Source organism: Macrobrachium rosenbergii, chromosome 45 (assembly GCF_040412425.1).
Source record: "Macrobrachium rosenbergii isolate ZJJX-2024 chromosome 45, ASM4041242v1, whole genome shotgun sequence".
In the NCBI taxonomy this organism is placed as follows: Eukaryota; Metazoa; Arthropoda; class Malacostraca; order Decapoda; family Palaemonidae; genus Macrobrachium; species Macrobrachium rosenbergii.
Genome location: NC_089785.1, coordinates 31,935,760 through 31,945,759, shown reverse-complemented (window position 1 = coordinate 31,945,759; position 10,000 = coordinate 31,935,760). Strand labels below are relative to the sequence as shown.

The following is a 10,000-nucleotide window of genomic DNA, read 5'->3' as shown; positions in this document are numbered from 1 at the left end:
AGAGAGAGAGAGAGAGAGAGAGAGAGAGAGAGAGAGAGAGAGAGAGAGAGCAGTAGAAGCACCAATAAGCAGTAAATGTGCCTCGCTGTGGAACATCTCTGTTCCAGAGGTCCTTTATTCCTCCTCTGTGGAACGTTCTCCCTACTGAGGATGCGAAATTGGAACTTGAAGAGTTCTAGTGAATATTTAATGTATTACTACCCTAATAATGTTTCCTTGCATTTTAATACATTTTTATCTAATTTTTATTATATTCATTTCTTTTTAATAAGTGAGAGCTTTTTGTATTTCCCCAAAGCACCTCTTACTTCTTCCTAATGAACGCCATAATATTCTTTGGAAACTTGAATGTCAAGTCAGTGGCCCCTGTGGTGGACTTGCTCCGTATGAATAGGGTTCATCATCTTCTGAATAAAAACATAATAAATAATTGCGACTAGAATTAAAACACACAACACCAAAATAGAATCAGTTGCTACCCTGGAGTACTTAATAGTTTCACTGCACAATTCCCTACCAAAGACTTCCTACATCAGTAAGAGTGTACTTGACAAAAGCTACGTGTGTTGTTGCAGCAACTTCAATGTTTGCAAATGTTAAATATTCTTCCCAAACACAAACATTCTTCGTCCGTATTGGTCATGAGACTTGCCAATTCTTCGCTCGATGAATCCACAATAGGACTGAGTTCCTTCTGACCTTGGTTTGCCCAAGGCATCATCTTGTTTTTGAAGGGTGGGTAAGCTGCAGGGAAGTGGATAAATAAATTAGGAGGGATTAGGAATAGGTAAGATGTAGGGAAGTGGACAAATGAATGAAGGAGGATTAAGAATATAAACCAAAGTTCTGAAGAATGGATTGCAATATAAGATTTAGGCCAAAAGTTAATAGGCGCTGGGACCTCTGAAGGAATTCAGCGCGAAAAGGAAGACTGGAGAGTAAAAAGGTTTTAAATGTGTTTCATGTTGCAATTGCAACATGAAACAATTGTAAGGAGAGGGTTGAGGAAAGTAAGTTGGAAGAGAGAGCATTTGAACGGAGGTACAAAAAGAGGAATGAAAAGGGTTGCAGCTGGTGGCCGAAGGGACGCCGCAAAGAAACTTAGTCAATAACGTCTACAGTGCACCAACGGGCAAAAGTTTATACAAAGCTATGAAACTAATAATAATTATTTTTATATTACTCGGAGGCTTCCCAAATCTGTCAAGGTCCGAAGATGGCGCCACCGAATCTTCTGTACCTCATTCTCAAAAAACACGGGACGGTATTTCAGACAGTGAAACTAGCTTGTAGCATCATCGGGTGTGGTTAGTGCTTGGCAGGGTGTCCGCCAATTAATGTCAGAAGGCGATGTCACCAAACCTTGTCACAGACCTAAGGAGTCGGGTGGGGGTTGGGGGGGACACCAATGAGTCACAATGAGGCAGAAAAGATTGGGGAATAGGAAAAGTTGTTCTCTCTCTCTCTCTCTCTCTCTCTCTCTCTCTCTCTCTCTCTCTCTCTCTCTTCTATGGGCATACTGCTAATGGTGTTTTAGTTTTTCCATACGAATGTATCTCTCTCTCTCTCTCTGTGTTTGGGGAATTTTATTTTTGTGTATTTGCTCTCTCTCTCTCTCTCTCTCTCTCTCTCTCTCTCTCTCTCTCTCTCTCGCCTTACAAGATAATTGACGGTCTTCCAGACGTGTTTCCTGTTTGGTTGCTCATTTGGAAAATGAAGTGATGTTTAGTTTTTGTGTCATTTATCAATCGGAGGGACGTGACATGTTTGCAATTCAATGCCGTCTGTTGTGCCACTTTGTAAACTTGAGGCAGCTTCCGTTTACGTGAGCGACAGACATGAGACGCGAGATTATTATTATTATTATTATTATTATTATTATTATTATTATTATTATTATTATTATTATTATTGTCAGTTATACACATGGGTGTATTTATAATAAAATAACAAGAGGTTTCTCCTTTTACACACACACTATATATATATATATATGTACATATATATATATATATATATATATATATATATATATATATATATATATATATATATATATATATATATATATATATATATATATATATATATATATATATATATATATATATATATATATGTACATATATATATATATATATATATATATATATATATATATATATATATATATATATATATACATATATATATATATATATATATATATATATATATATATATATATATATATATATATATATATATATATATATATATATATATATATATGTACATACACACACACACACACACAGCATCATTACATATGACGTTTACACTTATGATAAATTATAAAGCCAAGATTCCTGGTATCTGCGTCTGCAAACGAAATTAGGACGAAGCAGTGCTTTCACCCGTGACTGTGCGCGCATGCGTGCTCCCGTATTCGTGTTTGCGTGTGTGTGAAAAATAGCATAAACGTATTATATATATATATATATATATATATATATATATATATATATATATATATATATATATATATATATATATATATATATATATATATATTTAACCGTTCGTCTCCATTAAAACCATATTACTCGTTATTAAATACAATAAAGGGATTTGCTGAGAAACTTAGCACTCATTTTTCATAACTGAGTGGTTTGCATCGACTGGCGTCGCGTGGAATTCAGTGGAGTCGTTTTAAGTTTTTGTAGAAGAAAACTATTATAGAGACGGCAATTTGTCTGTCCGTCCGCACTCTTTCTGTCCGCCCTCAGATCTTAAAAACTACTGAGGCTAGAGGGCTGCAAATTGGTATGGTGATCATCCACCCTTCATTGATCAAACATACCAAATTGCAGCCCTCTAGCCTTAGTGGTTTTTATTTGATTTAAGGTTAAATTTAGCCTTAATCGTGTGGCTGACAACGCTGTAGGACAGACCACCACCTGGCCGTGGCTGAAAGTTTCATGGGCCGCGGCTCATATAGCATTATACACCGTACAGAAAACTCGATTGCGCCGCAGAAACGTCGGCGCATTCTTTACTCGGTTTGAAATGTGAATAAATTATTTTGAATATATGGTTATTCATTATGTATTATGATGCTGTAGATGATTTTGAAGTTTTAGCAATTCTCTTTTTTTATTATGGTAGAATGCTCGATTTTTTGTGGCTATGTAATGATTTTTTTTTTTTTTTAATTTCAAAGTATATACTTTATTTTTTTACAGATGAAATTGCATTTTATACCGGAGTTTTATATTGCCCTTAGTTTGTTATATAGATTAATTAGGTAAAATATTACAACTGTTTATTATTGTTAGAAGGCATTCTTACTTTATATCCAGCATTGCTTTCCTTTTGAGTATTTGTGTTATTGTTTTTTGTCATACGAAATAAACAAACAATCTTAGATGACATCACCATGGGTAAATTTATAAGTAAACAAATATTCAAGTAAAACATAATTTAAAATTGGCTTTTGCTTGGCGCCTAGAAGTATTAAAAGTGGTATGTAAATTTCTCTCTCTCTCTCTCTCTCTCTCTCTCTCTCTCTCTCTCTCTCAGTCTGGAAACTAGTTAAAAACGGGTGAGTCTGACTAATCCGTGGGTTATCTAGTCCCAAGGTCATTTCCTACTCTCGTCCCGTCTTCTCTCTTGTATTTGTCTTCCTCTCTTCCTTCCTTCCTTCCTTCCTTCCTGTCTTCTTCTTCTTCTTCTTCTTCTTCTTCTTCTTCTTCTTACTGTAGGTTCTCTTCGGGGCCTCTCCTCCTCCTCCTCCTCTCTCTCTTTCCTCTTCTATTTTGTAGTTCCTTCCTTCCGGTTAGGCTGCGAACGCTTGTCAAGTTTTGCAAGTACGGTTGGTAATAAAAGTTTCCTTGGTTCTTGTGTTAGAGACTTTCTGACTGTTGTGTTAGACTTTTTGGCCATTGTGTTAGACTTTCTGGCTATTGTGTTAGACTTTCCCTGATACTCTTTGTTAGATTTTCTGGTACTTATACTGGACTTTGTATTGCTTGTCAGAATTTGCCTGGAAAGTTTGTTAAGCTTCAACACTACTGTTAAAGTTTCCGTGGTGCGCGTGTTGAGACTTTCTGGTGCTTGTTTTATGAATTCCCTGGTAAATGTTAGACTTTTTGGTTCTGGTAGAATTTCCCAGGTACTTGTATGAGACTTTCTGGTGCAAGTGTTAGAATGCCTTTGATGTATGCGTTAGACTGTCTGATATTTGTGGTAGAACTTGCTTGGAGTTTTAGTGTTAGACTTTCTGATAGGCCTACTTGTTAGACTTTCCGCTATCCGTGCGTTAGACGTTCTGTTAGTCGAATTAAAATTTCTATGGTACCTTTGTTAGACTTTGTGATGCTTCCGTCAGACTTGTTTATAATGTTAGAATTTGGGGTTGGACTTGCTAGCAATTCTGTTTGGACTCCCCATTTCCATGCTGCTTACATTTGCTAAAACGTCTTACCTTTTCTCAATAATTTTATTATTAGACTTATACATTGTTAGACATGTTATATTCTACTGGTGGTAGTAGACTACAATTAGACAAGTAGACTGCGTGTTATTTGAGCTAGCATTTGTACGAAAATTACAATAACTATCGAAGACTTTTGGTGTTAGATTGTTTCGTTAGACTGCCAGTGATTTCGGCAGACTGAGCCTTTTGCAACACAGGCAACGAGAATTCAATTTTACTTTTGCTAGGCTTCCTTGGGCTTTATTTTATACTGAAGATGCTGTTAATCTCTCAAGACTTTTTTTAACATTTTCTTGGTCTTTTGCAACGCAGGTACCAAGACTTTTCTTTCTGCTGCTACGAGACTTCCGATGAATTTATTTTAAACTTAAATTAATAAATTGTAAGACTTTTGTTAGGAGTTTCTTAGCCTTATACAACACAGGTACCAAGATTTGGATTCTACGTCTGCTAGACTTTCTTAGCATTTTTTTTTTTACTTACATTAATAAACTGCAAGACTAACATTTTCTTAGGTGTTCACAGTGGTCCCAAAACTTTTAATTCTACTTCTAGGAGACTTCCGTAGAATTTTTTTTTTAGACTTTGGTCAGCATTTTCTTAGACTTTTACAACAAAGTTATAATAAACTTCCTTAGCAATTTTTCAGACTTAAATTAATAAGGTTGTAAGACTTTTTTTTTTAGCATTTTCGTAGCCTTTTGTAACAAAGGTACCAAGACTTTAATAATATTTTACTTTTACTAGACTTCCTTAGCAATCTTTTTTAGACTTTTGTTAGCAGTTTGTTAACCTTTTGCAACAAAGTTACCAAGACTTTTAAATCTACTTCTTGTAGACTTCCTCAGAGATTTTTTTAAGATATACATTAATAGAATGTAAAACTTTTGTTAGCAGTTCCTTAGCCTTTTACGAAGTAGGTAACAAGACTTAATTCTACTTCTATTAGACTTCCGTAATTTACAGCAGTTTGTTAACCTTTTTTAACAATGGTACCACGACTTTTAAATCTACTTCTAGTAGACTTCCTCAGAGATTTTTTAAGACATTACATTAATAGAATGCAAAACTTTTGTTAGCAGTTTCTTAGCCTTTTACGAAGTAGGTAGCAACACTTTTAATTCTGCTTCTATTAGGCTTCCGTAATTAAATTCAAGTAGACGTCCTTAGAATATTTTTAGACTTTTGTCAGCAGTTTGTTACCCTTTTACAAAGCAGGTGCCAAGACCTTATTACAACTTTACTAGGCTGCTGCCTTAGCAACCTTTCCAGACTTTCATCAGTAACAGATCGATCATGGGACACTTCAAACAGGAAAAGTGGCCAGGCCATCTCGTCAGTCATGAGGCCTGTCAATCAGTGGGGTCACTAGCTGGCAAAACATAAGGTCAGCTGGTGGGCAAGCAAGGTCTGGTAGGTGACGAGACCAGTACTGGCGTGTTGGTTAATTTACAAGGTGTAAACAGTGATTGCGATGCTGCGAGGAACTGCGGAAATAAAAACATTGTTTTGTTTAATTGATTTGCTGGTTTTAATTTACAAGGTGTAAACAGTCATTGGGATGCTGTGAGGAACTGCAGAAATAAATGAATAATAATATTTCTCAGAATAACAGTCTCTACTACGAGATATAAATATTCCCTTTTGATTTAAAGTCTGGTTTAGAATATTAATCCTTCTCAGAACAACAGTCTCTACTACGAGATATAAATATTCCCTTTTGATTTAAAATCTCGTTTAGAAGATTGAGAAAAGGATATTTTTAAGCCAGAAAACTCGTTTTGGATGATTAAAAAATGAAAGCCGAAATAAAGGTTGGTTTTTAGAATCTTGTTTAAAAGATTTTGAAGGATGCTAATCATATGTATATATATATATATATATATATATATATATATATATATATATATATATATATATAGCATATATGTAATGTAGGCTATGTGTACACACACACACACACACACAATCAAACGCATCATATACAGGCAAAACCACCAATAAAAAAAATCTCATTAGCCCATCAAACACATCTTCCCCAATAAAAAAAAATAAGCAAAGCAAACTCCAGGAACTAAAACCAACAGGAATCAACCACCACATCGTAGTACTATAGTAGAAGACACCTCATGAAATACACACACAAATATATGACTCCCAGTAAAAAAAAAAATCCGGAGCGATCCGGAATTGCGGGGGGGCAGGGGAGGGATATCTCTTGGACGAGGAATCTCTCGGAGCAGTTCCGGGATGAATTGAGTATTCGGATCCCGCGCGTCCTCGCCCAAGCCAAAGGAGCCTCGGCCAGAGCTGCTCTTCGCTCCTTACCCGACGCAAGGTGAAACTGGCATTAATTTGCAAACGCCGTCACTTGGGACGTTCGGACATGAATCTGCATCACACACGCAGGGCGTCATGGGTTTCGTAAGTGGGCCTATTTTTAACGCCATGACGCGCAGACGCGCTGGTGCTGAGGGTTTGGGATTATTCATACGCCCGTCCAGATCGTGGCTAGAATCTGCAAGGCTTCGTTTAAGTTACGTTGCAGTATAGGCTTTGGTATTTGTTACGGCATGTATTTAGGGCTAGGATATATATATTATATATATATATATATATATATATATATATATATATATATATATATATATATATATAGAGAGAGAGAGAGAGAGAGAGAGAGAGAGAGAGAGAGAGAGAGAGAGAGAGAGAGAGAGAGAGAGAGAGGGGGGCATATTTTTGTGGGGAGGGCAGCAGTATTTGAATTATAATTTTGTCTCCAGAGTTTTGTTATCAGGAGTTATTTCAGTGGAGAGAGAGAGAAAGAGAGAGAGAGAGAGAGAGAGAGAGAGAGAGAGAGAGAGAGAGAGAGAGAGAGAGCTTCATGTCCTCTTGGGACGATGGGCGAGACGTGGAGGGTACAGGGTACCGGGTAATGAATTTGGAAAGGTGCGGGTAATACCGGCGTGCAGGTACGCACGCAGGTGAGCTTAGAGGATTCATGCTTAACATCCTATGTGTCACCTTGTATTGTGCCCAGATCCAGTATATATATATATACACCCAAAGGGCCACTGTTGTTTGGTATACAAATCATTGAAGATTCAAAGGGTTATAGAGGTCAGTTGGACGAGTCGTACCCGAATTTTGCCCGGACCATTTCTCAGAGGGCTTAGTAAAATTTCGGTGTACATGGTTGGTTTATAGCTGGGACTTTCATGATAGTTTGTCTCCTTTTACTGCCAAACTTTGGAATTCTCTGTCAGCTTCTGTTATTTCCGAATATTTGAATCCTTCAGTCACCAAATAAGAAGATCTGCACCTTCCTTCGGTCTTAGGAAGCCATATTTAATACTGTAATAATGCCCACAGTACCTTGGCCCAGGAAGATATTTTATACTGTAATTTTACCCACATTTCCTTGTCCAAAAATGAAGGTTCATTAAGCTAGTTTTACAAGTATGATTTTGGTCATTGCCTCAAGAACCTCATTCTGTATTCCACTAGCGTCTTCGTTGTACTGGTCAGTCTGCCTCGCCACGATTTCTCAGATAAAGTCAGGCATTTATGAACTCGAGAGTCAACCGTTTTCGATCAAATTGTTTCGCAGATTCAAATCCAGGTTTGGCTTGATACTCCCACCAGGTATAGGATGGTGGGACGGGGGGGTGGGGGTACTTGTATAATAAGCCACAACTGAAAGCACAAAGAGTTACAGTTTATCTTGCACGTGACCTGCAATAGAAGGGTCGTTTTTGGTCACAAATTCACCTGATTTGGTCTGCATAGGTCCACTAATAAATGAGATTTTCGTGGGTCATGACCTATGTGAGATATAGGGTGTAGTTCTAAATGATAAAAAAAAAATATGGCGTTCCTTATGAGTCATGACCGAGGCTATTGAAATTTCAAGCGTATGGGTCATTTTATGGTCTGTAGACGGCTTGTAATTAAAATTTATGACCTAGATGCATTTAAAATGGCTACAATTCAAAGCCTACAGTCATATTTTAGGCTGCAAACGGCTATTAATACGAGGCTGATTGTGACTCATGTCTTACCATAAATGAGCCTGCATATGGCCCGTAACACTGGCCCCCATAAAGTGGATCAGAAGTGGACCGAAATTGGGCCAAAAGTGGACCGAAATTGGGCCAAAAGTGGACCGAAATAGGGCCAAAATTGGACCAAAATTGGGCAAAAAGTGGGCCAAAAGTCAACCAAAAGTGGCCCAAAAGTGAATCAAAAGTGGCCCAAAAGTGAATCAAAAGTGGACCAAAAGTGAATCAAAAGTGGACCAAAAGTAACCCAAATTGGCCCACATTCGACGTTGCAATTCGACCCTCCTCTTTGAATGGCGTACCTTGGACCAAGGTCCACACCTGTATCGTCCCATTGATGATGCCGTCCCCCCCCACCCCCTTCATGTCCAGGTACAGACGTAATCCTTTGCGAGCGCACACGCGCGCGCGAGAAAACGTGTTTCTCTTACGCCAAGGCCATTTCCGGCCAGTCGAGAGAGAGAGAGAGAGAGAGAGAGAGAGAGAGAGAGAGAGAGAGAGCTCTGGACGTCGGTACAGTGGCTATGTTCCATGCAGTTTGCTGCACGCTCCCACAACGCGTGTTTGCTGTGGCTGTGTCTTTCCGTTTGTGGTTAGTCTTATCTTCTAAGATAGTGTGCTGTCTGCTGTCGATTCTTCGTGTTGTGTTTTGTGCAATACACTTTTTAAACATTTGTATGATTCATACAAATTGAAAATAATTATACAATGTATTATTATTATTCATACAAATAGAAAAATATAATTATACAGTGTACTAATTCAAGTTTTCAAGTGTTGAACTCATAGTGATTCGTTCCAGAGAAAAATAATCTCTGGAAAAATACTGGTTGATTTTCAAAATCATTCCTGTTTTTATGTGGACACCATGTTTATCCTAAAGGAACTGACATACTGTTTATCCTAAAGGAACTGACATCATGTTTATCCTAAAGGAATTGACATCATATTTATCCTAAAGGAACTGACATATTGTTTATCCTAAAGGAACTGACATATTGTTTATCCTAAAGGAACTGACATCATTTATCCAGAAGGACTGACGTATTGTTTATCTTAAAGGAACTGACATAATTTTCGTCCAAATGACTAACCTATTGTTTATCTTAAATCAACTGACGTATTGTTCTATCTTAAAGGAACAGACGTGTTTATCCTGAAGAAACTACTGCCAAAGGATTGTATGTAACTCATATGTTAAATGTATCTATTATCATTATTATTATTATTATTAAATCCAGGCTTACCAAATTGCAGATGAAACCAGCAGATTAAAACTATATACAAATATATACATATATATATATATATATATATATACACAAATATATATACATATATATATATAATATATTTATAATATATATATGTGTGTAAATATATATAAATATACATATATATATATATATATATATATATATATATATATATATAATATATATATATATATATATATATATAT

General features: G+C 36.5%; 1 protein-coding gene across 4 annotated transcripts in view; it reads left to right on the top strand.

Annotated features, from left to right (window-relative positions):
- The window catches only part of LOC136829874 (rhotekin-like), a 211,300-nt gene that overhangs the window by 60,077 nt on the left and 141,223 nt on the right, over window positions 1-10,000 (top strand). For 2 of the 4 annotated variants that reach the window (XR_010850517.1, XM_067088936.1), the window contains exon 1: window positions 9,040-9,130. The exons of the other annotated variants lie outside the window; for them this stretch is intronic. The gene's annotated coding sequence lies outside the window, so the exon portion shown is untranslated. Of the gene's footprint in view, window positions 1-9,039; window positions 9,131-10,000 lie in introns of those variants that run through there. 4 annotated transcript variants of the gene reach the window in all.